Source organism: Balaenoptera physalus (genome assembly GCF_965194825.1).
Source record: "Balaenoptera physalus genome assembly, chromosome: 13".
NCBI lineage: Eukaryota > Metazoa > Chordata > Mammalia > Artiodactyla > Balaenopteridae > Balaenoptera > Balaenoptera physalus.
The window spans coordinates 74,500,845-74,528,366 of record NC_138892.1 but is presented as its reverse complement, the minus strand read 5'-3'; the positions used below and the strand labels follow the sequence as shown (position 1 = coordinate 74,528,366).

Below are 27,522 nucleotides of genomic sequence, written 5' to 3'. Positions count from 1 at the left end.
TTTCTCTAATGATTAATGATGTTGAGCATTCTTTCATGTGTCTGTAGGCCATCTGTATATCTTCTTTGGAGAAATGTCTATTTAGGTCTTCTGCCCATTTTTGGATTGGGTTGTTCGTTTTTTTGTTATTGAGCTGCATGAGCTGCTTGTAAATCTTGGAGATTAATCCTTTGTCAGTTGCTTCATTTGCAAATATTTTCTCCCATTCTAATGGTTGTCTTTTGGTCTTGTTTATGGTTTCCTTTGCTGTGCAAAAGCTTTTAAGTTTCATTAGGTCCCATTTGTTTATTTGTGTTCTTATTTCCATTTCTCTGGGAGCTGGGTCAAAAAGAATCTTGCTGTGATGTATGTCATAGAGTGTTCTGCCTATGTTTTCCTCTAAGAGTTTGATAGTGTCTGCCCTTACACTTAGGTCTTTAATCCATTTTGAGTTTATTTTTGTGCATGGTGTCAGGGAGTGTTCTATTTTCATACTTTTACATGTACCTGTCCAATTTTCCCAGCACCACTTATTGAAGAGGCTGTCTTTTCTCCACTGTATATGCTTGCCTCCTTTATCAAAGATAAGGTGCCCATATGTGTGTGGGTTTATCTCTGGGCTTTCTATCCTGTTCCATTGATCTATATTTCTGTTTTTGTGCCAGTACCAAACTGTCTTGATTACTGAAGCTTTGTAATATAGTCTGAAGTCAGGGAGCCTGATTCCCCCAGCTCCATTTTTCGTTCTCAAGATTGCTTTGGCTATTCGGGGTCTTTTGTGTTTCCATACAAATTGTGAAATTGTTTGTTCTAGTTCTGTGAAAAATGCCAGTGGTAGTTTGATAGGGATTGCATTGAATCTGTAGATTGCTTTGGGTAGTAGAGTCATTTTCACATTGTTGATTCTTCCAATCCAGGAACATGGTATATCTCTCCATCTATTTGTATCATCTTTAATTTCTTTCATCAGTGTCTTATAATTTTCTGCATACAGGTCTTTTGTCTCCTTAGGTAGGTTTATTCCTAGATATTTTATTCTTTTTGTTGCAATGGTAAATGGGAGTGTTTTCTTAATTTCACTTTCAGATTTTTCGTCATTAGTGTATAGAAATGCAAGAGATTTCTGTGCATTAAGTTTGTATCCTGCTACTTTACCAAATTCATTGATTAGCTCTAGGAGTTTTCTGGTAGCATCTTTAGGATTCTCTATGTATAGTATCATGTCATCTGCAAATAGTGACAGCTTTACTTCTTCTTTTCCGATTTGGATTCCTTTTATTTCTTTGTCTTCTCTGATTGCTGTGGCTAACACTTCCAAAACTATGTTGAATAATAGTGGTGAGAGTGGGCAACCTTGTCTTGTTCCTGATCTTAGTGGAAATGGTTTCAGTTTTTCACCATTGAGGACAATGTTGGCTGTGGGTTTGTCATATATGGCCTTTATTATGTTGAGGAAAGTTCCCTCTATGCCTACTTTCTGCAGGGCTTTTATCATAAATGGGTGTTGAATTTTGTCGAAAGCTTTCTCTGCATCTATTGAGATGATCATATGGTTTTTCTCCTTCAGTTTGTTAATATGATGTATCACATTGATTGATTTGCGTATATTGAAGAATCCTTGCATTCCTGGGATAAACCCCACTTGATCATGGTGTAGGATCCTTTTAATGTGCTGTTGGATTCTGTTTGCTAGTATTTTGTTGAGGATTTTTGCATCTATGTTCATCAGTGATATTGGCCTGTAGTTTTCTTTCTTTGTGACATCTTTGTCTGGTTTTGGTATCAGGGTGATGGTGGCCTCGTAGAATGAGTTTGGGAGTGTTCCTCCCTCTGCAGTATTTTGGAAGAGTTTGAGAAGGATAGGTGTTAGCTCTTCTCTAAATGTTTGATAGAATTCACCTGTGAAGCCATCTGGTCCTGGGCTTTTGTTTGTTGGAAGGTTTTTAATCACAGTTTCAATTTCAGTGCTTGTGATTGGTCTCTTCATATTTTCTATTTCTTCCTGGTTCAGTCTCGGCAGTTTGTGCATTTCTAAGAATCTGTCCATTTCTTCCAGGTTGTCCATTTTATTGGCATAGAGTTGCTTGTAGTAATCTCTCATGATCTTTTGTATTTCTGCAGTGTCAGTGGTTACTTCTCCTTTTTCATTTCTAATTCTATTGATCTGAGTCTTCTCCCTTTTTCTCTTGATGAGTCTGGCTAATGGTTTATCAATTTTGTTTATCTTCTCAAAGAACCAGCTTTTAGTTTCATTGATTTTTGCTATTGTTTCCTTCATTTCTTTTTCATTTATTTCTGACCTGATCTTTATAATTTCTTTCCTTCTGCTGGCTTTGGGGTTTTTTTGTTCTTCTTTCTCTAATTGCTTTAGGTGCAAGGTTAGGTTGTTTATTCGAGATGTTTCCTGTTTCTTGAGGTAGGCTTGTATTGCTATAAACTTCCCTCTTAGCACTGCTTTTGCTGCATCCCATAGGTTTTGGATCGTCGTGTCTCCACTGTCATTTGTTTTTAGGTATTTTTTGATTTCCCCTTTGATTTCTTCAGTGATCACTTCGTTATTAAGTAGTGTAGTGTGTAGCCTCCATGTGTTTGTATTTTTTACAGATCTTTTCCTGTAATTGATATCTAGTCTCATAGCGTTGTGGTCGGAAAAGATACTTGATACGATTTCAATTTTCTTAAATTTACCAAGGCTTGATTTGTGACCCAAGATATGATCTATCCTGGAGAATGTTCCATGAGCACTTGAGAAAAATGTGTATTCTGTTGTTTTTGGGTGCAATGTCCTGTAAATATCAATTAAATCCATCTTGTTTAATGTATCATTTAAAGCTTGTGTTTCCTTATTTATTTTCATTTTGGATGATCTGTCCATTGGTGAAAGTGGGGTGTTAAAGTCCCCTACTATGATTGTGTTACTGTCGATTTCCCCTTTTATGGCTGTTAGTATTTGCCTTATGTATTGAGGTGCTCCTATGTTGGGTGCATAAATATTTACAATTGTTATACTTTCCTCTTGGATCGATCCCTTGATCATTATATAGTGTCCTTCTTTGTCTCTTGTAATAGTCTTTATTTTAAAGTCTATTTTGTCTGATATGAGAATTGCTTCTCCAGCTTTCTTTTGATTTCCATTTGCATGGAAAATCTTTCTCCATCCCCTCACTTTCAGTCTGTATGTGTCTCTAGGTCTGAAGTGGGTCTCTTGTAGACAACATATATATGGGTCTTGTTTTTGTATCCATTCAGCCAGTCTGTGTCTTCTGGTGGGAGCGTTTAATCCATTTACATTTAAGGTAATTATCGATATTTATGTTCCTATTCCCATTTTCTTAAATGTTTTGGGTTTGTTGTTGTAGGTGTTTCCCTTCTCTTGTGTTTCTTGCCTAGAGAAGTTCCTTTAGCATTTGTTGTAAAGCTGCTTTGTTGGTGCTGAATTCTCTCAGCTTTTGCTTGTCTGTAAAGGTTTTAATTTCTCCATCAAATCTGAATGAGATCCTTACTGGGTAGAGTAATCTTGGCTGTAGATTTTTCTCCTTCATCACTTTAAATATGTCCTGCCACTCCCTTCTGGCTTGCAGAGTTTCTGCTGAAAGATCAGATGTTAACCTTACGGGGATTCTCTTGTGTGTTATTTGTTGTTTTTCCCTTGCTGCTTTTAATATATTTTCCTTATATTTAATTTTTGATAGTTTGATTAATATGTGTGTTGGCGTGTTTCTCCTTGGATTTATCCTGTATGGGACTCTCTGTGCTTCCAGGACTTGTTTAACTATTTCCTTTCCCATATTAGGGAAGTTTTCAACTATAATCTCTTCAAATATATTCTCAGTCCCTTTCTTTTTGTCTTCTTCTTCTGGGACCCCTATAATTCGAATGTTGGTGCGTTTAATGTTGTCCCAGAGGTCTCTGAGACTGTCCTCAGTTCTTTTCATTCTTTTTTCCTTATTCTGCTCTGCAGTAGTTATTTCCACTATTTTATCTTCCAGGTCACTTATCCGTTCTTCTGCCTCACTTATTCTGCTATGGATCCCTTCTAGAGTATTTTTAATTTCATTTATTGTGTTGTTCATCCTTGCTTGGTTCCTCTTTAGTTCTTCTAGGTCCTTGTTAAATGTTTCTTGCATTTTGTCTATTCTATTTCCAAGATTTTGGATCATCTTTACTATCATTATTCTGAATTCTTTTTCAGGTAGACTGCCTATTTCCTCTTCATTTGTTAGGTCTGGTGTGTTTTTTCTCCTTCATCTGCTGTGTGTTCTTCTGTCTTCTCAATTTGCTTATCCTCCTGTGTTTGGGATCTCCTTTTCGCAGGCTGCAGGTTCATAGTGCCTGTTGTTTTTGGTATCTGTCCCCAGTGGCTAAGGTTGGTTCAGTAGGTTGTGTAGGTTTCCTGGTGGAGGGGACTAGTGCTGTGTTCTGGTGGATGAGGTTGGATCTTGTCTTTCTGGTGGGCAAGTCCACGTCTGGTGGTGTGTTTTGGGGTGTCTGTGGCCTTACTATGATTTTAGGCAGCCTCTCTGCTCATGGATGGGGCTGTGTTCCTGTCTTGCTAGTTGTTTGGCATGGGGTGTCCAGCAGTGTAGCTTGCTGGTCATTGAATAAAGCTGGGTCTTGGTGTTGAGATGGAGATCTCTGGGAGATTTTCGCCTTTCAGTATTACGTGAAGCTGGGAGGTCTCTTGTGGACCAGTGTCCTGAAGTTGGCTCTCCCACCTTAGAGGCACAGCCCTGATGCCTTCCTGGAGCACCAAGAGCCTTTCATCCACACAGCTCAGAATAAAAGGGAGAAAAAATAGAATGAACAAAAGAAAGAAGATAAAATAAAATAAAGTTATTAAAATAAAAAATAAAAGATTATTAAGAAAAAAAGAAAAAAAAATTTAAAGTAAAAAAAACCCGAAAAACAAAAAATCAGGCTCACAGAACCCTAGCACAAATGGTGAAAGCAAAGCCATACACAAAAAATTTCACACAGAAGCATACACATAACCCCTCACAAAAAGAGGAAAAGGGGAAAAAATAATATATCTCGCTCCCAAAGTCCACCTCCTCAATTTTGGATGATTCGTTGTCTATTCAGGTATTCCACAGATGCATGTACATCAAGTTGTTTGTGGAGCTTTAATCCACTGCTTCTGAGGCTGCTGGGAGAAATTTCCCTTTCTCTTCTTTGTTTGCATGGCTCCCGTGGTTCAGCTTTGGATTTGGACCCACCTCTGCGTGTAGGTCGCCTGAGGGCGTCTGTTCTTCGCTCACACAGGACGGGGTTAAAGGAGCAGCTGATTTGGGGGCTCTGGCTCACTGAGGCTGTGGGGAGGGAGGGGTACAGATGCGGCGTGAGCCTGCGGCGGCAGAGGCCGGTGTGATGTTGTAGCAGCCTGAGGTGCGCCATGCGTTCTCCCAGGGAAGCTGTCCCTGGATCACGGGACCCTGGCAGTGGCGGCCTGCACAGGCTCCCAGGAGGGGTGGTGTGGATAGTGACCTGTGCTCACGCACAGACTTCTTGGTGGCGGCAGCAGCAGCCTTAGCATCCCATGCCCGTCTCTGGGGTCCGCGCTAATAGCTGCGGCTCGTGCCCGTCCCTAGTGCTCCTTTAAGCAGCGCTCTTAATCCCCTCTCCTTGCGCACCAGCAAACAGAGAGGCAAGAAAAAGTCTCTTGTCTCTTTGGCAGGTCCAGACATTTTCCCGGACTCCCTCCTGGCTAGCCGTGGCGCACTAGCCCCCTTCAGGCTGTGTTCACAGTGCCAACCCCAGTCCTCTCCCTGGGGTCCGACCTCTGAAGCCCGAGCCTCGGCTCCCAGCCCCTGACCGCCCCGGTGGGTGAGCAGACAAGCCTCTCGGGCTGGTGAGTGCTGGTCGGCACTGATCCTCTGTGCGGGAATCTCTCTGCTTTGCCCTCCGTATCCCTGTTGCTATGCTCTCCTCCATGGCTCCGAAGCTTCCCCCCTCTGCCACCCGCAGTCTCCGCCTGCGAAGGGGCTTCCTAGTGTGTGGAAACCTTTCCTCCTTCACAGCTCCCTCCCACTGGTGCAGGTCCCGTCCCTATTCTTTTGTCTCTGTTGTTTATTTTTTCTTTTGCCCTACCCAGGTACGTGGGGAGTTTCTTGCCTTTTGGGAGGTCTGACGTCTTCTGGCAGCATTCAGTGGGTGTTCTATAGGAGCAGTTCCACGTGTAGATGTATTTCTGATGTATCTGTGGGGAGGAAGGTGATCCCTGCGTCTTAGTCTTCTGCCATCTTCTCCTCTCTCCCTCTTCTCTAGTCTTTATGAAACACTCATTACATGGAATTATCATAAAAATAAGACTGTATTCTGTTGCAAAAAATAATAAAATACTGTCTTCATAGGTCTTTTCTATCTTTGTTTTTGGTTCTTGATTCTAAACATCCTTCCTTGAATTACCAAGCCTGTTAGTGTCTCATCTCAAAAAATATTATTTCTCACTGTCAAGCTTTTCCCATAATATAGGTTCTTCTGAGTAAAATGTTGATACACTTTGAAAATCTTGTAGCAGACAGAATTTTTTTAATTTTTTTTATAATTTTAAATTATAATTTGTAGAAATGTTAAAAATATTTAATTTTTGGCTAAATTCCAATAGGTCTTCCTTAATTACATATTATTATTATTTTGGGGGGGGGAATTTTTTTTTTTATTCAAACAGAAAGTCACAAAAATTATAATCATCCCCATCAGTGCACTCAGTCCCATGTAATTAATTTTTTGTTTTCATCCTGATCTTTTGTTAGCACTTTTATGAATTCATTAGTTTTCCATTAGAGTTCTGAAAATGTTTATTCATTCAGTTCAGCAGTATAGTCAGTTACCAGAAACCTGTACTTGTCAGAGTCTTTTCAATGAACTCCTTGAAGATGAAACCCTTTTATAGGAACAGTTTTGTGAAAGCATCAGAGTACACGCAGAACTGTCTGTAAATGACAAAAGACTTAAAAATGACCACGGTTAAAGATTTGACGAAAATTCATAATAATGCAATTGACAAGGAAATTTAATTATTTCTGAGATATACATTTTAAAGTAATAACTAGAATTATTACATATAACATTATACCAGAACATGTAAGATTTTTAGAAATTTCATGTAATGTCTAAAACATTTCTATTAACGTATTTCCATACAAATAACCCAAAGAAAGTTTTTTCTTTGCTTTTTTTGTTTGTTTGTTTTTTTATACTGCAGGTTCTTATTAGTCATCAATTTTATACACATCAGTGTATACATGTCAATCCCAATCGCCCAATTCAGCACACCACCATCCGCAACCTATTGAGGTTTCCCCCCCTTGGTGTCCATACGTCTGTTCTCTACATCTCTGTCTCAACTTCTGCCCTGCAAACCGGTTTATCTGTACCATTTTTCTACGTTCCACATACATGCGTTAATATATGATATTTGTTTTTCTCTTTCTGACTTACTTCACTCTGTATGACAGTCTCTAGATCCATCCACATCTCAACAAATGACTCAATTTCGTTCTTTTTTATGGCTGAGTAATATTCCATTGTATATATATACCACATCTTCTTTATCCATTCATCTGTCGATGGGCATTTAGGTTGCTTCCATGACCTGGTTATTGTAAATAGTGCTGCAATGAACATTGGGGTGCATGTGTCTTTTTGAATTATGGTTTTCTCTGGGTATATGCCCAGTAGTGGGATTGTGGGATCATAAGGTAATTCTATTTTTAGTTTTTTAAGGAACCTCCATACTGTTCTCCATAGTGGCTGTATCAATTTACATTCCCACCAACAGTGCAGGAGGGTTCCCTTTTCTCCATACCCTCTCCAGCATTTGTTGTTTGTAGGTTTTCTGAAGATGCCCATTCTAACTGGTGTGAGGTGATACCACATTGTAGTTTTGATTTGCATTTCTCTAATAATTAGTGATGTTGATCAGCTTTTCATGTGCTTCTTGGCCATCTGTATGTCTTCTTTGGAGAAATGTCTATTTAGCTCTTCTGCCCATTTTTGGATTGGGTTGTTTGTTTCTTTAATGTTGAGCTGCATGAGCTGTTTATATATTTTGGAGATTGATCCTTTGTCCGGTGATTCATTTGCAAATATTTTCTCCCATTCTGAGGGTTGTCTTTTCATTAACTCTAGGAGGTGGATCAAAAAAGATCTTGCTGTGAGTTATATCAAAGAGTGTTCTTCTTATGTTTTCCTGTAAGATTTTTATAGTGTTCAGACGTACATTTAGGTCTTGAATCCATTTTGAGTTTATTTTTGTGTATGGTGTTAAGGAGTGTTCTAATTTCATTCTTCTACATGTAGCTGTCCAGTTTTCCCAGCACCACTTATTGAAGAGGCTGTGTTTTCTCCATTGTATACCCCTGCCTCCTTTGTCATAGATTAGTTGACCATGGGTTCGTGGGTTTATCTCTGGGCTTTCTATCTTGTTCCATTGATCTATGTTTCTGTTTTTGTGCCACTACCATATTGTCCTGATTACTGTAGCTTTGTAGTATAGTCTGAAGTCAGGGAGCCTGATTCCTCCTGCTCCGTTTTTTTCCCTCAAGTCTCCTTTGGCTATTCAGGGTCTTTTGTGTCTCCATACAAATTTTAAGATTTTTTATTCTAGTTCTGTAAAAAATGCCATTGGTAATTTGATAGGGATTGCATTGAATCTATAGATTGCTTTAGGTAGTATAGTCATTTTCACAATATTGATTCTTCCAATTCAGTAACATGGTATATCTCTCTTTCTGTTGGTATCATCTTTAATTTCTTTCATCAGTGTCTTATAGTTTTCTGCATACAGGTCTTTTATTTCCCTAGGTAGGTTTATTCCTAGGTATTTTATTCTTTTTGTTGCAGTGGTAAATTGGAGTGTTTCCATAACTTCACTTTCAGATTTTTCATCATTAGTGTATAGGAATGTGAGAGATTTCTGTGCATTAATTTTGTATCCTGCAACTTTACCAAATTCATTGATTAGCTCCAGTAGTTTTCTGGTGGCATTTTTAGGATTCTGTATGTATAGTATCATGTCATCTGCAAACAGTGACAGTTTTACTTCTTATTTTCCAACTTGTATTCCTTTTATTCTTTTTCTTCTCTGATTGCCGTGGCTAGGACTTCCAAAACTATGTTGAATAATAGTGGTGAGAGTGGACATCTTTGTCTCGTTGCTGATCTTAGAGAAAATGCTTTCAGTTTTTTACTATTGAGAATGATATTTGCTGTGGTTTATCGTGTATGGCCTTTATTATGTTGAGCTATGCCCACTTTCTGGAGAGTTTTTATCAAAAATGGGTGTCGAATTTTCTCAATAGCTTTTCCTGCATCTATTGAGATGATCATATGGTTTTTATTCTTCAATTTGTTAATATGGTGTATCACATTGATTGATTTGCATATATTGAAGAATCCTTGCATCCCTGGGATAAATTCCACTTGATCCTGGTGTATGATCCTTTTAATGTGTTGTTGGATTCTGTTTACTAGTATTTTGTTGAGGATTTTTGCATCTATATTCATCAGTGATATTGGTCTGTAATTTTCTTTTTTTGTAGTGTCTTTGTCTGGTTTTGGTATCAGGGTGATGGTGGCCTCATAGAAGGAGCTGGGGATTGTTTCTTCCTCTGCAATTTTTTGGAAGAGTTTGAGAAGGATGGGTGTTAGCTCTTCTCTAAATGTTTGATAGAATTCACCTGTGAAGCTATCTGGTCCTGCACTTCTGTTTGTTGGAAGATTTTTAATCACAGTTTCAACTTCATTACTTGTGATTGGTCTGTTCATATTTTCTGTTTCTTCCTGGTTCAGTCTTGGAAGGTTATACCTTTGTAAGAATTTGTCCATTTCTTCCAGGTTGTCCATTTTATTGGCATATAGTTGCTTGTAGTAGTCTCTTGGGATGCTGTATTTCTGCAATGTCAGTTGTAACTTCTCCTTTTTCATTTCTAATTTTATTGATTTGAGTCCTCTCCCTCTTTTTCTTGATGAGTCTGGCTAATGGTTTATCAATTTTGTTTATCTTCTCAAAGAACCAGCTTTTAGTTTTATTGATCTTTGCTATTGTTTTCTTTCTTTCTTTCTATTTCATTGATTTTTGCTCTGATCTTTATGGTTTCTTTCTTTCTGCTAACTTTGGGTTTTGTTTGTTCATCTTGCTCTAGTCCCTTTAGGTGTAAGGTTAGATTGTTTACTTGAGATTTTTGTTGTTTCTTGAGGTAGGCTTGTATAGCTATAAACTTCCCTCTTAGAACTGCTTTTGCTGCATCCCATAGGTTTTGGATCGTTGTGTTTTCATTGTCATTTGTCTCTAGGTATTTTTTGATTTCCTCTTTTGATTTTTTCAGTGATCTCTTGGTTATTTAGTAACGTATTGTTTAGCCTCCATGTGTTTGTGTTTCTTAAGTTTTTTTCCCTGTAATTGATTTCTAATCTCATAGCATTGTGGTCAGAAATATGCGTGATATGATTTCAGTTTTCTTAAATTTACTGAGGCTTGATTTGTGACCCAAGATGTGATCTATCCTGGAGAATATTCCGTGTGCACTTGAGAAAAAGTGTAATGTCCTGTTTTTGGATGTAATGTCTTATAAATGTCAGTTATATCTATCTGGTCTATTGTGTCATTTAAAGCTTCTGTTTCCTTATTTATTTTCATTTTGGATGATCTGTCCTTTGGTGTAAGTGAGGTGTTAAAGTTCCCCACTATTATTGTGTTAGTGTTGATTTCCCCTTTTATAACTGTTAGCAGTTGCCTTATGTATTGAGGTGTTCCTATGTTGGGTGCATATATATTTATAATTGTTATATCTTCTTGGATTGATCCCTTGATCATTTTGTAGTGTCCTTCCTTGTCTCTTGTAACATTCTTTATTTTAAAGTCTACTTTATCTGATATGAGTATTGCTACTCCAGCTTTCTTTTGATTTCCATTTGCATGGAATATCTTTTTCCATCCCCTCACTTTCAGTCTGTATGTGTCCCTAGGTCTGAAGTGGGTCTCTTGTACACAGCATATATATGGGTCTTGTTTTTGTATCCATTCAGCAAGCCTTTGTCTTTTGGTTGGAGCATTTAATCCATTCACGTTTGAGGTAATTATCGATATGTATGTTCCTATGACCATTTTCTTAATATTTTTGGGTTTGTTTTTGGAGATCCTTTTCTTCTCTTGTGTTTCCCACTTAGAGAAGTTCCTTTAGCATTTGTTGTAGAGCTGGTTTGGTGGTGCTGAATTCTCTTAGCTTTTGCTTGTCTGTAAAGCTTTTGATTTCTCCATCAAATCTGAATGAGATTCTTGCCAGGTAGAGTAATCTTGGTTGTAGGTTCTTCCCTTTCATCACTTTAAGTATATCATGCCTCTCCCTTCTGGCTTGTAGAGTTTCTGCTGAGAAATCAGCTGGTAACCTTATGGGAGTTCCCCTGTATATTATTTGTTGTTTTTCCCTTGCTGCTTTCAATACTTTTCTTCGTCTTTAATTTTTGCCAATTTGATTACTATTTGTCTCGGCATGTTTCTCCTTGGGTTTATCCTGTATGGGACTCTCTGCGCTTCCTGGACTTGGGTGGCTATTTCCTTTCCCATGTTAGGGAAGCTTTTGACTATAATCCCTTTAAATATTTTCTCTGGTCCTTTCTCTCTCTCTTCTCCTTCTGGGACCCTTATAAAGCGAATGTTGTTATGTTTAATGTTGTCCCAGAGGTCTCTTAGCCTGTCTTCATTTCTTTTCATTCTTTTCTCTTTATTCTTTTCTGCAGCAGTGAATTCCACCATTCTGTCTTCCAGGTCACTTATCCGTTCTTCTGCCTCAGTTATTCTGCTATTGATTCCTTCTAGTGTAGTTTTCATTTCAGTTATTGTATTGTTCATCTCTGTTTGTTTGTTCTTTAATTCTTCTAGGTCTTTGGTAAACATTTCTTGCATCTTGTTGATCTTTGCCTCCATTGTTTTTCTGAGGTCCTGGATCATCTTCACTCTCATTATTCTGAATTCTTTTTCTGGAAGGTTGCCTATTTGCACTTCATTTAGTTGTTTTTCTGGGATTTTATCTTGTTCCTTCATCTGGTACATAGCCCTCTGCCTTTTCATCTTGTCTATCTTTCTGTGAATGTGGTTTTTGTTCCACAGTCCACAGGATTGTATTTCTTCTTGCTCCTGCTCTCTGCTCTCTGGTGGATGTGGCTATCTACATATTATTTTTAAATGTTATAAAAACTGTTAAGATATATTGAGATATACCTCAATTCACCTCTTCATTTTGCTATATAGCCACATTCTCTGTATCTTTTCTCCAATGAGCTCAAACACTCTGATAAAAAATATATTCTAAGGATAGCAACAAGAATTATTTTGCCTCCATAAAAAAAAATGCTCAACATTTCTAATTATTAGAGAAATGTAAATCAAAACTACAATGAAGTTTTACTTTACACCATTCAGAATGGCCATCAAAAAGTCTACAAATATTGAATGCTGGAGAAGGTGTGGAGAAAAAGGAACCCTCCTACACTGTTGGTGGGAATGTAAATTGTTACAGTGACAATGGGGAATAGTACGGAGGTTCCTTTAAAAACTAAGAATAGAACTACCATATGACCCAGCAATCCCACTGCTGGGCATACACCGAGAGAAAACCATAATTCAAAAAGATGCATGCACCCCAATATTTATTGCTGCACTATTTACAACAGCCAAGACATAGAAGCAACCTAAATGTTCATTAACAGATGAAGTGATAAAGAAGATGTGGCATATATATATATGAGGGTAATATTCCATATATATATAATGGAATATTACTCAGCCATAAAAAGAATGAAATAATGTCATTTACAGCAACATAGATAGACCTAAAGATTATCATACTAAGTGAAGCAAGCCAGAGAATGACAAATATCAGATGATATCACTTATATGTGGAATCTAGAAAAAAAATACAAATGGACTTATTTACAAAATGTAATAGACCCACAAACATAGAAAACAAATTTATGGTTATCAAAAGGGAAGGGGGGAGAGGGATAAATTAGGAGATTGGGATTAATATATACACATTACTGTATATAAAATAGATAACCAACAAGTACCTACGGTATAGCACAGGGAACTAGACTCAGTATTTTGTAATAGCCTATAATGGAAAATTCTGAAGAAGAATATATATATATATATATATATATAAAAATCACTGTGCTATACACCTGAAACTGACACAATGTTGTAAATCAATTATACTTTGTTTAAAAAGAATAAAGTATACATTAAAAAAAGAATAATTTTCCCTGGGTATTTGCAGGGTTTTGCTGGCTTGTTTTTGCTTTGCTTTTGCTTTTACAAATTTCTGGAAATCTGAAGTTTCTGGATTATGTATGAACTGTTAGAATTAAGATTTATGAGGATGGGGGTTATGTTCTTCCCTGCTGAACTTTCAGCATTTCATCTTGAGCTCTGTAAATATCTAAATTAGAGAATGAAGTAAAGGGAAAAAATATATTATTTTTTGTTCAAAGCTTGGTCTGATTATATATGAAGGCCTAGAATTCATAAACTGCCTTTATCTTTCTTTTACTGCCTCTTCTATAGAATTAACAGGATATCTCCAGAGCCATGGATTACTGCAGGGTCCCTCTGTGAAATGTCTTTGCTTCTCTTCCCTTTCTTGTTAGATGTGCTCCTAGAGGGCTTTAAGTTACTGATTAGGGGATGAGGTTCCAGAGTTTATAGAACAAACTTTGAAGGCAGCTTTGTTGCTCATTTCAAATGTGACATTGGGCATGTTACTAAACCTCTCCCAATGTTCGATTTCCTGTAAAATGGGGATAGTAATAATTCCTATCGCAGAAGGCTATAGAGGGTGATAAATGAGATAATTCATCTAAAACATTTAGTGCTGCTTGGCACCAAAGGAATCACTCAATAAATATTAGGTATTATCATTATTATTACTAGTACTATAATTATATGTCTATTTAACTGTAAGTTCCATGAGAGCAATAACCATTATTTTTTAAGCTTCATACCTAGCATAGTATTTGGTACATGTTTGTTGAACTGAACTATGTTTATGATCTACAGAGAGAAATGTGAAGAATAAATATTCTTCATTTTTCCTGATCTCTTGGATGGGGAAGTGTAGGGAGGAAACAATAAGTTTGGCCTATTGAACCATAATTGCTGACTGCCTGATCTATATTTCTAAACTAAAAGTTAAATTCCCAAATATTTAAAGCTGGGGAAATTGCCTTATAACATCAAAGTGAGAAAACTTAAATTTGAGCAAAAGCCAAGCAAGGATACTTGCATGCCTATGATCTGTTTTTCCTTGCATATACTTCCTAGTTTTAAAAGCAATACAGGTGAAGTAAGAGATGATCAGGAAGAGAGAGGATGAAGTGCCAAAGAAACGTGTTTATTTACTTTATTTCACCCTGTTATTACGTTGAGGGAATATTCCAATTGTCTTTGTAGCGAAGTAATTTCCCCACCCAGAAAGAAAACTATCACAAGGTGATTCTTCCACCATGGCTAGGTGCCAATCTTTCCACATTACTTGGAAGAAGTTTCAAGAAAGTTTCCTTAAAGAAACCCACTGTGTAAATGCATGATAATAATGAGTTGTAAGTTCATTAGAACTTCTTCCCCACTCACGAATTGTGAATTCCTTGCCAAATCAACCTTTATTTGCACAACTGCACGTTTTAAATAGCACATACTAAGTGCCATAAGTGGGGATAGTGATATTTTAAAATTCTCAATACAATTGGAATACTGATTTTTCTGAATTCCTTATGCAGCATAATAAAAGAATTTAAAATCTCATATATAGTCCACTTTGAGTACCCTCTTAGAGCTGTCAGCCCAGAACTCAACTGATAAAGTGATTCCACCTGACTAAAGTGGAGCCCATTAAAACATTACATCATGCTGTACACACTGAGCCAAGAAAGGATCTTCTCATATGGTACCTCCATGAGCAGCTTGTCCAGTGAATATTTCAATGACTCAAGCAGTAATGATTCTACTCTTGCTTGAGAAAATATTTTGTAAGCCACTTATCTTGGTCTTAGGATATTGAGACACAATGACTCTTCGAGCTGCACAAAACATTTGTGATCACCAAGTCCAACCCTCTTGTTTTTGAAGCTTATCCGGGATCTAGTTGGTGGAAGAACTGGAACTAAAGCCCAGGTTTTCTGTTCTTTTCACTCCTTGACACTGATTCCTATTTATTTAATGTAAAAATAAGTGAGTTTATTTATATCACTTCTATTCCTTCTGTAATATAATTAAGTGTGTATTTTCCAAGCAATTGTTTTCACATAAGAAAGTTCTTCAATTTCATATTTATGTTTTTGATGATATAGTATTTCTTCAGTTTTTAAAATATGTAAAAAAGTTAGAATTTTTCTCTTTCAGATAAATTGTCATTTGATAAAAATTTATTACATTTAAGTTCTTTAAAATACTAAAACTAAGTGAAATTAGTGCTACTCAGTGAAATGTCAGTTACTGATTGAGGGAATGTAGCCTAGGACCCATATTTTAAAGTAAGACTTAGGTATAAACATATGGACACGAATGAATATCTACTTTTTTACAACATTGCAGGTAACTGTTTCATTGTGTAGTAAACTAACAATCCCATTCTTTTCCAGTGACTATACTAGCAAAGCAAATATAATTTGAAGTTATAATTTCATTTCTCTTAAGCAGTCTGTGAAAACTTAGGTATTAAAATTCTTAAGATTGTCCATATAGAGTCAAATATTTTCCACGTGACTCTTATGGCATGAAATTCATGAGGGTCACATGTCCTTAACTGCTTTAGGGAGCACAGCCCCTGAGATGACTCTGTTTCTCTCAGAATTCTATAGGGCTTTTCCCTTATGAACAGCATCTGACTCCTCAACCCAAGGGACAAAAATCTCACTGGCTAAAACATCCAGGGAATTATTTGTCTTCTTTATCACCATCATCAAACAAGTTCTCCTCTTAGAATAGTATCAAACCCAGACTACATCAACCCCCTGTAACCTAGAGTGACATATCTAGGGTTTGGAGTCAGAACAGAACTGCGTTTAAATGCTGACTGCCATTTAATAGCTGTGTCACTGTGGGAAAATTAAGGAATCTTGCAGTGCCACAGTTTACTAATGTGTTTAGAAGACAATAATTCCTACTTTTCAAGGTGTATGTAAATAAAGTAATGTGTATAATCTGCCACCCAATAATGCCTAAAACGTAGTTGGTTCTGAATAAGTTTTACAACTTATATTATTGCCCTTTATACAACAAGTAATCCCTGCCTTCTAAGTCTTCAGGTACTTAAAGATCCTCATATTTCAAATGACCAAAACTAATGCTGATCATTAGGTGGCCATATTTTCTCAATATTTCTTTCTAGGCTATTTTATCTTCTTTTTAACACTTAGCTATCACATTTCTGGCATGTGCTCATTATGGTAAGACTTTTTAGTCTAGTGCTTTCCCTCTGTGGAAGACCAGAATCCTTAATTATGTACTTTCCCCTTAGCCACAAAGCCAGGAATTTTGGAGCTCCTTAAGAGGATTAATTCAACTTGCTATCTTTGTCATAAATTAATTGACAATATGTGCGTGGGTTTATTTCTGGGCTCTCTATTTTTTCCATTGGTCTATGTGTCTGTGTTTGTGCCAATACCATACTGTTTTGATGACTATACCTTTACAGTATAGTTCGAAGTCAGGGAGTGTGATACCTCCAGCCTTGTTCTTCTTTCTCAAGGTTGCTTTGTATATTTGAGGTCTTCTGTGGTTCCACTACAATTTTTAGAATTCCTTGTTCTAGTTCTGTGAAAAATGTCATGGGTATTTTAATAGGAGCTGCACTGAATCTGTAGATTGTTTTGGGTAGTATGGGCATTTTAACAATATTAATTCTTCCAATCCAAGAACACAGTATATCTTTCTATTTATTTCTGTCATCTTCAATTTCTTTCGTCAGTGCCTTATAGTTTTCAGAATATGGGTCTTTCACCTCCTTGGTTAAATTTACTCTTAGGTATTTTATTCTTTTTGATGGAATTGTAAGTGAATTTTTTCTTAATTTCTCTTTCTGATAGTTATTCTTGTATAAAAATGCAACTGATTTCTTTATATTTACTTCGGGTGAAACAGGTGAAAGGGATTAAAAGATACCAGTTATAAAATAAATGTCATACTGGAATGTAATGTACAGCACAGGGGAAATACTCAATAATATTGTAATAACTGCATGGTGTGTAATGTATTAAAATATCAAATCACTGTTGTACACCTGCAACTATACTTTAATAAAAACAAAAACAAAACAAACAAAACCTGATACCATTTTTGCACCAAAGCTGCCTTTATTTTAGACTGCTGAACTGAGGGCTGTTTTATCAGCAAATCAATGGCAAATCTGGATGTGGAAGCCAACAAGCTAGAATACCAGCTCTTTGTGACACTGAAAGAACACTTCCATTGACTGATTTCTTCTTCTATGGAGTTTCAACAATACCTTAGTGAGAATCTGCCTAGAGACAGGAGCACCTTCCTGTACTTCGATATGATGCATCCGCACACTCACAGACAATTCTGGATTGGCCTTAACTGAAGAAATGGGAAGCCGGGCACTCTACTTAAGAATGGCAAGTCAACCTAATTAATAATTGCACTTACTCCTAGCTTTCCTACAGCAATAGCTCTTTGTCTGTATTACTTAACCACTGAATATTTATGGTGTCGGTTTTTCTGCTTAGAAATAACTAGCTAATATTTATCAAATCCAATTTAGTTTTATTAGGTAACTTAATTTTGTCTAATTTTCCAGATCATTAGCATAATAAATAATCTGGCTCTAATTTCAATATATTTCCCCTTGGCACATAAATGGAAATGTCTCCATATTCTTCAGCACTTAGTGATTTTTGTTTGTTTGTTTGTTTGTTTCCTCATGGATGTTGAAAGGAAGAGAAAATAAACCCTTAAATTAATAAATGCTTATGTGATTTACTTTAATAATTCAGTTTTGTGCCAAAGCCCAGAATAAATTATCCTTTATAAACAATCTCTAAAACTATGAATTTAATGTTTTAATAGTTGAATGATATTAATGAGTGATGAAGAGAGATTTGAATAGAGAAAAATTATCAAAATTATCAAATGCAATATTTATGTATATAACTATTACCTAGGTGTGTGTATATGTGTGTGTGTATGTAAAATACACTGTTGAGGTAAATTTTGAATTGAAGCAAAATTTAATCCTATGATATAGACTGCTTATGGAGATACTATACTTATGAGGGTTTACATATCATTTTCTTGGCATTTTGAATTTGGGCTCCTCAATAATTAAAAATATTTTCCCTCCCAGTATAAGCTCAGTTATTTTTAAGTGTGTATTTTTTAAATGGAGGAGATAAATAGAAAAATAAACCAAATACTGTCCTGTTCAACCATCATTATTTATTACCTCAGATCTTCAGCTTGATGAGCATTTTTGCTTTATAAAATCTGTCAATCACTCTAAAGTGTTTATCTGCAGGTTTGGAATAAGGAAAATTTAATCTGAAAATAACCCAGTTCATCCTCAACAATTTGGAGGTTCTGAATTACCTATCCTAATATACAATTTCAGTTCATAATATTGGTACATATTTAATAACAAATATGTGGAATTCCTGTGGCTGTTTATTCTTTGTGATAAAATTCAAGATAGATTGTACTATAAATTTTTTTTTGATTATTAATAAATATCGAGGGTGAGAAAAAAAGTATTAAGTTGAAATAGAGTTTTTAAAAACTTATGTTTGCTCTCATTTAATGCTATCAAACTGTTGAGACATTACCAAGAACATGTTTTTCTAGCTAGTAAGCTATGTTCAGAAATGTTTTCCAGTTTAATACAAATACATGCATTCAGAAAAGGAAATTGCTGTGTCAGGTGTTTTTAGGTCCCAGGCAGATTGTTTCCTGTTTTGGAAATCACTGTGCCCAGTCATTCAGAGCTAAGATGATTCTATTTGCCCTCTAAAAGGCGAATTGGCTAGCTCAGTGAGAATGACTTCCAAATATTTCAGTGGAATTGAAGCTTAGTGTGTAAGACTCACTAGATACGTAAATATAAAACCATTTTGCTCTTTTCCTATAAATTGAAAATCTGCATTTTTATATTCTGTGATTTTTTACTTCTTCCATACTTAGTATCTTCATACCAAAAGAATTTTGACTTTGAATTTAAATTTTAATCTATGCTATCAATCTTATGAAATCTCTTTTAGTAAGATGAAACGTAAGTTTATAGTTACAGGAAATTCTTGGCTACTCACATTGATAGAGACTCAAAGTTTTGGAGGTCACATTTTAGTCAGTAACCCAGTTTCCCAATCATGTTTTCTATATAATCTGTTATTAATAAGCAAATTAATTGATGTAACTTTTCTATTACTCCCTACTTTTACTATATAATTTGCTTTGTACACTCAACACTCTAAACTTCTTTCCTTTGGTAAATGCATTATATATTTTTTTTTTGTAGAAATTTTCCTCTGACCACCTTTTTCTAGTAGGAGCTGCCAATTACTACCCAGTCACCTCTAGTTGTAGTGATTGGACCAAGCCAGGCTAATAGCAAGCATTCCCCAAGATTTTTCTAATTTAATCAGGGAAGGGACATGTGTAAGGAGATATTTGTTTACTAGATGCATTAACTAATTTGGGAATTTTCTGTGATCATTTATTATTTAGTGCTTTTATAAATTGATAACAAATTTCCTCCTTACATAACAAAACTAGAAAGAAACACATTGTTATATTTGCACCTTTTGTTAATATGGAATTTAACATTTTTAGGTAACCAAACATGTTTTATTTTATTGCCACTAAGTGTGTAAAGTTTTCTTGCTGCAGTGTTTGATTAATGCTCTCAATAATACATTACACTAATACTTTCCAAGTTTTGAGCATTTGTTCACTTACTTTTGCCAAGTAGTAGGTCATGTGCTTCAACTCTGCAATGATAGAAAATGGCAATTATTTTGCTGAGTTAATTGTGGAAAGTAATAATTCCTACCTAATAAGCAGAATTCAGTGACAAGGAGACTATTTCCTCACTTCCTTGCTTTGTTTAAGGCTCAGGACTACCTACTGAGTGGGTGAAGTTAGAAAAGCTATTTGCAATTGCTTTTAAAAAGAAAAAAATAATTTATGCACCTGTTGCACAGCTGTAGTGACAGCCTAACAGGGACAAAGCATGCAGGAAGTGTGCTCAGTAGTTATTTCTCTCACATGAGGTGCAAATGCTTTGCTGTTTTAAGAATTCACATGCAAAGCTTGAGGCTAACAATATCCTCAATGAATTTTTCTGTGAGAGAGTCTATTCTGCCTTTCATCTTTAATTTGTGGAAAGTAATAAAGTGTAGCTGATTTGCAAAGGTATTCATAGGATAACTTCATAAAAGAGCTCATAGAATGAAAAAAATTTTAAGGGAAAAATGAGAGAAAAACAGAAAGAGAAAGTGAATTTTGAGCCACTTCCATCATCATGGAAAGTTCTATTGAACAGTATCACTCTGGAGAGATTCCATTTTTATAAAAATACAGTTTCAAATAGAGCTTTGGATAAAATTATTAGATTCATTCCCAGTTTTATTTTCTCTTAGATCTTAAGATTTGTCTATCAAAAATAGAACAAAACCCAAAAATCATGATATGTTTTTACACTGGAATATTACTGAGCAATGCAAATGAACAAATTATAGGTACACACAAATATGGATAAACCTTTTTTTTTTTTTTTTAAAAAAATTATTTATTTATTTATTTGGTTGCACCAGGTCTTAGTTGAGGCACACGGGATCTTCGTTGCCGTGTGCAGGATCTTCATTGTGGCATATGAGATTTTTGTTTTTTTGTTTTTTTTTTTTTTTTTTTATGAAAGAAGCAATTTTATTAGATGAACTCATTTATTTGACACATTAAATCAGGCAAAGAAAAACATATGCACTGCATAAAAAGAATCACATTCTCATACTACTTGAACACATAGCAGTGGTCAAAAATAACGAATTGTGGAACGGATCTCAGGACTTAATGCAAAAAAACACCCTGTATAGAAAACCTTCAGGCTTCTAACTTCACTGAATCCAGTACTAAACGTGCCTCCTTATATTCCTCAGCTTCTTCCAAGTCTTTTTCACTCTCTAATAACTGCAGAAGATCAGTATATGCAGCTTCCAACCTGCGCTGGCAATCTGGGATCATCATCCGGGACTCTTGCAGGATCTCTGCCTGCTTTTTAATAGCATAATTTTCACCATCTTCGGCTTTCCTTTTTTCAATCTTTTCTTCTTGTTGTTTTGCTTCTTTCTCATACATCATTTTTTCTTTGACCAATCGCTTCACCACGCCGGTTTTGATCTTGATCTGCCTCACGTGAGGATCAGCCATGGTCCCTCGAGCGCCGCGGGAATCGAGATTTTTGTTTTTTAGTTGTGGCGGCATGCAGGATCTTTAGTTGTGGCATGTGAACTCTTAGCTGTAGCATGTGGGATCTAGTTCCCTGACCAGGGATCGAACCCAGGCCCCCTACATTGGGAGCATGGAGTCTTAGCCACTGGACCACCAGGGAAGTCCCTGGATAAACCTTATAATTGTAACATTGACCAAAAGATTTAAGATACAAAAGAAAACTATTAGTATATATCCTTTTACCTAAAGTTCAGAAAGAGGGATGTATACACAGTTGGTAAAAACAACTATAACAAAATCAAGGAAGGGATTATTATAAAGTCATCATAATGGTTATGGGCAGAAGGCAGAGGGAGGAGGATATACTCTAGAAAGCATACATGGGTGGGCTTGTAGGTTGCCAGCAATGTTCTATTTCCTACCTTGTGTGGCAGTAACATCTGCGTTTTTCTATAAACTCTCTTGAATGTGTTATATTTTGCAGTAAAAATAAGTTAAAAATCACTGTCATAGTTAGTTGAAACTGCCTACTTTTTTAAAGATATAAAATAATTTTTAAACTGATACACTGAGGGATCATTTGTAACTGCATGAAGTGTACAGATTTTTAGTATGCAAGCTACAATGTTACCTTTTAGTGATGAGAGGAAATCCTTCATTTAAAAAATGTTGGCAGTAGATTATGGTAAACATACTTAAATAGAAATAAGATGTTATTTCTTGTTCCCTGGCAGTTTACATAAATTGGATGGCATATTTTTATTCTATAAGTGTCCAGATGCTATAAATATCTTTACTAAGTTTGCTGTAATTTTCTTCTAGACGTCATGTCAAATAAAAGATTAATTGAGGTGTTTATGGATTTAAAAGTTGATACTGATTCAGTTGGAAGCATTAATTAAGAACAAGTTAGCACAAAAAATTCTCCTACTATCACTAAATCCCCATTAGACTCAAAATTTTCAGTTGAAAATGCTTCACATATTCAAAATAATCTCTTGTGCTACAAAATGTAAGGCTTTGGAGGCTTCATCCTCAGATAATTGTACAGCAAGAAGGCTGATTTGCACTCAGTTATTCCTATAACCCGAAGTGGTTATTTATAAGGAGATGAACCTGAATATATATGAGAACCCATGATTTGGAGCCTAACTACCCTTCCAACTTAATTCCTTGCTCCTCTACACTTCCCACTATGAGCTGATGAATATTAAGCTACTTGATGTTTTGTATGTCCATGCCTTCAACTGTAGTGTGAAGATTCCTTCGGTTACATGTTAGAAAAGTCAATTCAAGCTAGGTTAGGAGAAAGTAAATTTAAAAAAAAGTTTGAAAAAGATATTAAATACTTACTGTACAATTCCAAATCAAAAGTAGTAAATATTACTAAAATTTGATGATGTGGTTCCCACTGCATGGACTGACCCCACGCAAAAATACCTGCAATAGTTGTGGTTGGGCCTTACAGCCAGTCATACTGGGAGGCCAGCCCAGTACACAAGCATACATGTAGTATTCATAGCCCAGCCACAACAAGAGGGTACATGCAGCCCAAACAGGGGACACTTCTGGAGTACTGGGTCCCACATAAAGCCACTCTTTCAAGACTGGGAGATGTAGCTAATCTACCTAATATATAGAAACAAACACAAAAAAAGAGCTAGCTAAAATGAAGATACAAAGGAATAATTTCCAAGAGAAAGGACAAGCCAAAACCTCAGAAAAAAAAAACTAAACAAGACAAAGATAAACAAGCTACCAGAAAAAGAGTTTAAAATGGTCATAAGGATAGTAGCTGAACTCAGAAGAAGAATGGAGGAATACAGTGAGAACTTCAACAAAGAGATAGAAAATGTAAGAAAGAATCAATGACAGCTGAAGGATACAGTAACTGAAATTAAAAAATATATACTAGAGGGAATCAACAGCAGATTAGATGATGAAGAAAACATATTAGTAATCTGGAAGACAGGGTAGTAGAAATCACCCAAGTGGAATAGCACACAGAAAATAGGTTTTTGAAAAGTGAGACTAGCTTAAGGGATTTGTAGTACAACATCAAGTGTACTAACATTCATATTATAGGGGTCCCACAAGGAGAAGAGAGAGAGAAAGGGACAGAAAACCTATTTGAAGACATAATGGTTTAAAGCTTTCCTAACCTGATGAAAGAAGTAGACATCCAAGATCAGGAAACACAGAAGTCCCAAACAAGGTGAACTCGAAGAGATTCACACTAAGACACATTATAATTAAAATGTCAAAAGTTAGAGACAGAGAATCTTAAAAGGAGCAAGAGAAAAACATATAGTTATATAAAGGGGAGACACCAAAACACTATGAGCTGAATTTTCAGCAGAAAATTTATAGGCCAGAAGGGAGTGACACAACATATTCAAAGTGCTGAAAGAAAAAAAACTCACAAAGGAGAATACTCTATCCAGCAAAGTTATCATTCAGAACTGAAGGAGAGATAAAAGTGTTTCCCAGACAAACAAAAGCTAAAAAAATTTTATCACCACAAACCACTCCCCTTACAAGAAATATAATGTACTTGTTCAAACTGAAAAGAAGAACAAAAGCTAGATATACAATAAGTATGAAAGAAAAAAAGTTCACTGATTAAGGCAAACATATTGTAAAGTTATCGATCAAATACCTATATAGCTACAAGGCTAAAAGAAAAAAGTAATACAGTTATCTACATCCACAATAATTAGTTAAGGATACACAAACAAAAAGATGTAAAATATAGCATGAAAAACATAACGCATAGTGGGAGGAGTAAAAATGTAGTGCTTTTAGAATTCACTCAAGCTTAAGCAATGATCAACTTAAAATAGACTGACATATACATAGGTTGTTATATAAAAACCTCATGGTAACCACAAACCAAGAACAAATAATAGGTAAACAAAAATGAAAGAGAAAGGAATCCAAATATAGCACTAAAGAAAGTATAAAGAAAGTAATCAAATTGAAAGGGTAGAGAGCAAGAGAAAAAGAAAGGAATAGGGAACTACAAAAACTACCAGAAAACAAGTAACAAAATGGCAATAAATACATACCTCTTAATAATCACTTTAAATGTTTATGGACTAAATGTGCTAATCAAAATACATAGGGTGGCTGATTGGATAAAAAACAATACCCATCTATATGCTGCTTACAGGAGATTCACATCAGAGCTAAAGACACACACAGACTGAAAGTTAGGGGATGGAAAAAGATATTTCATTCAAATGGAAACAGAAAGAAACCTGGGTGGCAATACTTATTTCAGACAAAATAGACTTTGATACAAAGACTGTAACAAAAGACAAAGAAGGGTATTACATAATGATGAATCAACCAACAGAAAGATATACTACTTATAAGTATATGCATCATAGGAGCACCTAAATATGTAAAGCAAATATTAACAGACTTAAAAGATGAAATGGACAATAATAAAATAGTAGTAGGAGACTTTAACACCCCACTTACATCAATGGATAGGTTATCTAGACAGAAAATCAATAAGGAAACATTGGCCTTAATGACACATTAGAGCATATGACTTAATATATATGTATAGAACATTCCATCCCAAAGCAGAAGAATACACATTCTTTTCAAGTGCACATGGAACATTCTCCAGAATACATCACATGTTAGGTCAAAATACAAGTCTCAATACATTTAAAAAGACTGAAATCATATCAAGCATCTTATCTAACCACTACAGTATGAGACTAGAAATCAAATACAGGAAAAAAATAGGATAAAACACACAATCATTTGGAGTATAAACAACTTGCTACTAAACAACAAATAGGTCGCTAAAGATATCATTGAGGAAATAAAACAATACATTGTGACAAATAAATATGGAAACACAATGTTCCAAAATCTATGGGATGTAGCAAAAGCAGTTCTAGGAGGAAAGTTCATGTAATACAGGCTTACCAGAGGAAATAAGAAAAATCTCAAATAACAGTATAACCTTACTTCTAATGGAACTAGAAAAAGAAGAAGAAACAAAACTAAATGTTTGTAGAAGAAAGAAAATATTAAAGATCAGAGAGAAATAAATGAAATACAGACTAAAAAACAACAGAAAAGATTAATAAAACTAAGATCTGGTTCTTTGACAATATTAACTAGATTGACAAACCTTTAGCTACATTCATCAAGAAAAAAGAGAGGGCCCAAATAAATAAATTCAGAAATGAAAGAGAGGTTGCAACTGACATCACAGAAATGCAAAGGATCATAAGAGATTGCTATGAACAATTATATGCCAACAAATTGGACAACCTGGAAGAAATGGGTAAATTCCTAGAAACATACAGTCTTTGAGGACTCAATCAGGAAGAAATAAAAAATCTGAACAAACCAATCATTAATAATGAAATTGAATCATTAATCAAAAATTCTCAACAAAAAAAAAGTCATGAACCAGACAGCTTCACAGGTGAACTGTACATTTAAAAAAGAGTTAATATCTATCTTATCCAACTATTTCAAAAAATTAAAGATAAGGGAATGCTTTCAGCCTCGTGCTATGAGGCCAATATCACCCTGATACCTAAACCAGACAAAGACAGTACAACAAAAAAGAAAAAGAAAAAGTAAAAGAAATTTACAGGCCAATATCACTGACGAACATAGATGTAAAAGTTCTCAACAAAATACTAGCAAACCAAATTCAACAATACTTTAGAAATATCATACACCATGGTCAAGTGGGATTTATCCCAGTGGCTCAAGGATGGTTCAATATCTGCAAATTGATCAACGTGATATAATACATTAAAGTGAAAGATAACAAATCATAAGATCATCTCAAGATACAGAAAAAGCATTTGATAAAATTCACATCCATTTATGATAAAAACTCTCAGCAAAGTGGGTATAGAGGAAACATGCTGCAACATAATATAAGCCATATAAGCTAAACACACAACAAACAGCATATTCAACATGAAAAGCTGACAGCATTTTCTCTAAGATCAGGGAGAGGACAAGGATGCTTACTCTTGCCACTTTTATTCAAAATATTATTGGAAGTCCTAGCTATAATAATGAGACAAAAAAAGAAATAAAAGAATTCAAAATTGGAAAGGGAGAAGTAAAACTGTCACTGTCTGCAGATAACATAAAACTATATATAGAACACCCCAAAGATGCCCCCTATTAAAACTAATAAATGAATTCAGTAAGTTATAGAATGCAAAATTATTATATAAAAATCTGTTGCCTTTCTATACACTGTCAATGATCTGTAACACGATACTCTTTTTAAAAATTCCATTTAAATTGCATCAAAAGAATAAAATACCTAGGAATAAATTTAACCAAGGTATATGAAGACCTGAAAACTCTAAGACTGATGAATTAAATTAAAGATGATGCAAATAAATTGAAAGATATATTGTGCTCATAGATTGGAAGAATTAATATTGCTGAAATGCCCATGCTACCCAAAGCAACCTACAGATTCAATGCAACCCTTATAAAAATACCCATGGCATTTTTTTTAAAGAAATAGAGAAAATAATTCTAAAATTTGTATGGAAACACAGAAGACCCCAAATAGCCAAAACAATCTTGAGAAAGAAGAACAAAGCTAGAAATACCACAATCCCTGATTTCAAACCATACTTTAAAGCTATAATAATCAAATTAGTATGGTATGGGCACAAAAACAGACACATAGATCAACGGAGCAAAATAGAGAGCCCAGAAGTAAACTCATGCTTATATAATCATTTAAACTATGACAAAGGAGGCAAGAATATATGATGGGGAAAAGACAACCTCTCTTAAATAAATATTGTTGGGAAAACTGGACAGCTACACACAAAAGAATCAAACTAGACCACTTTCTTACACCATAACAAAAGTACACTCAAAGTGGATTAAAACCTTAAAAATATAAGACATGAAACCATAAAATATTTATCCTAGAATAAAACATAGAAAACACTTTGACATTATTCTTAGTAGTATTTTTTTTTTTAACCTCTCTCCTCAGGCAAGGGAAACAAAAAGCAAAAATATATAAATGGGACTCCTTAAATGAAAAAGCTTTTGCACAGTGTAGG

At 35.3% G+C, this 27,522-nt stretch overlaps 1 long non-coding RNA gene and 1 pseudogene across 2 annotated transcripts in view; one reads left to right on the top strand and one right to left on the bottom strand.

Annotated features, from left to right (window-relative positions):
• LOC309640502 overlaps positions 1–27,522 on the top strand; it is an 875,392-nt gene that overhangs the window by 14,071 nt on the left and 833,799 nt on the right. The gene's annotated exons all lie outside the window — the stretch shown is intronic.
• Positions 20,905–21,451, bottom strand: LOC309640497 (tubulin-specific chaperone A pseudogene; annotated as a pseudogene). Its single transcript has one exon. The product of its transcript is annotated as a tubulin-specific chaperone A pseudogene (transcript).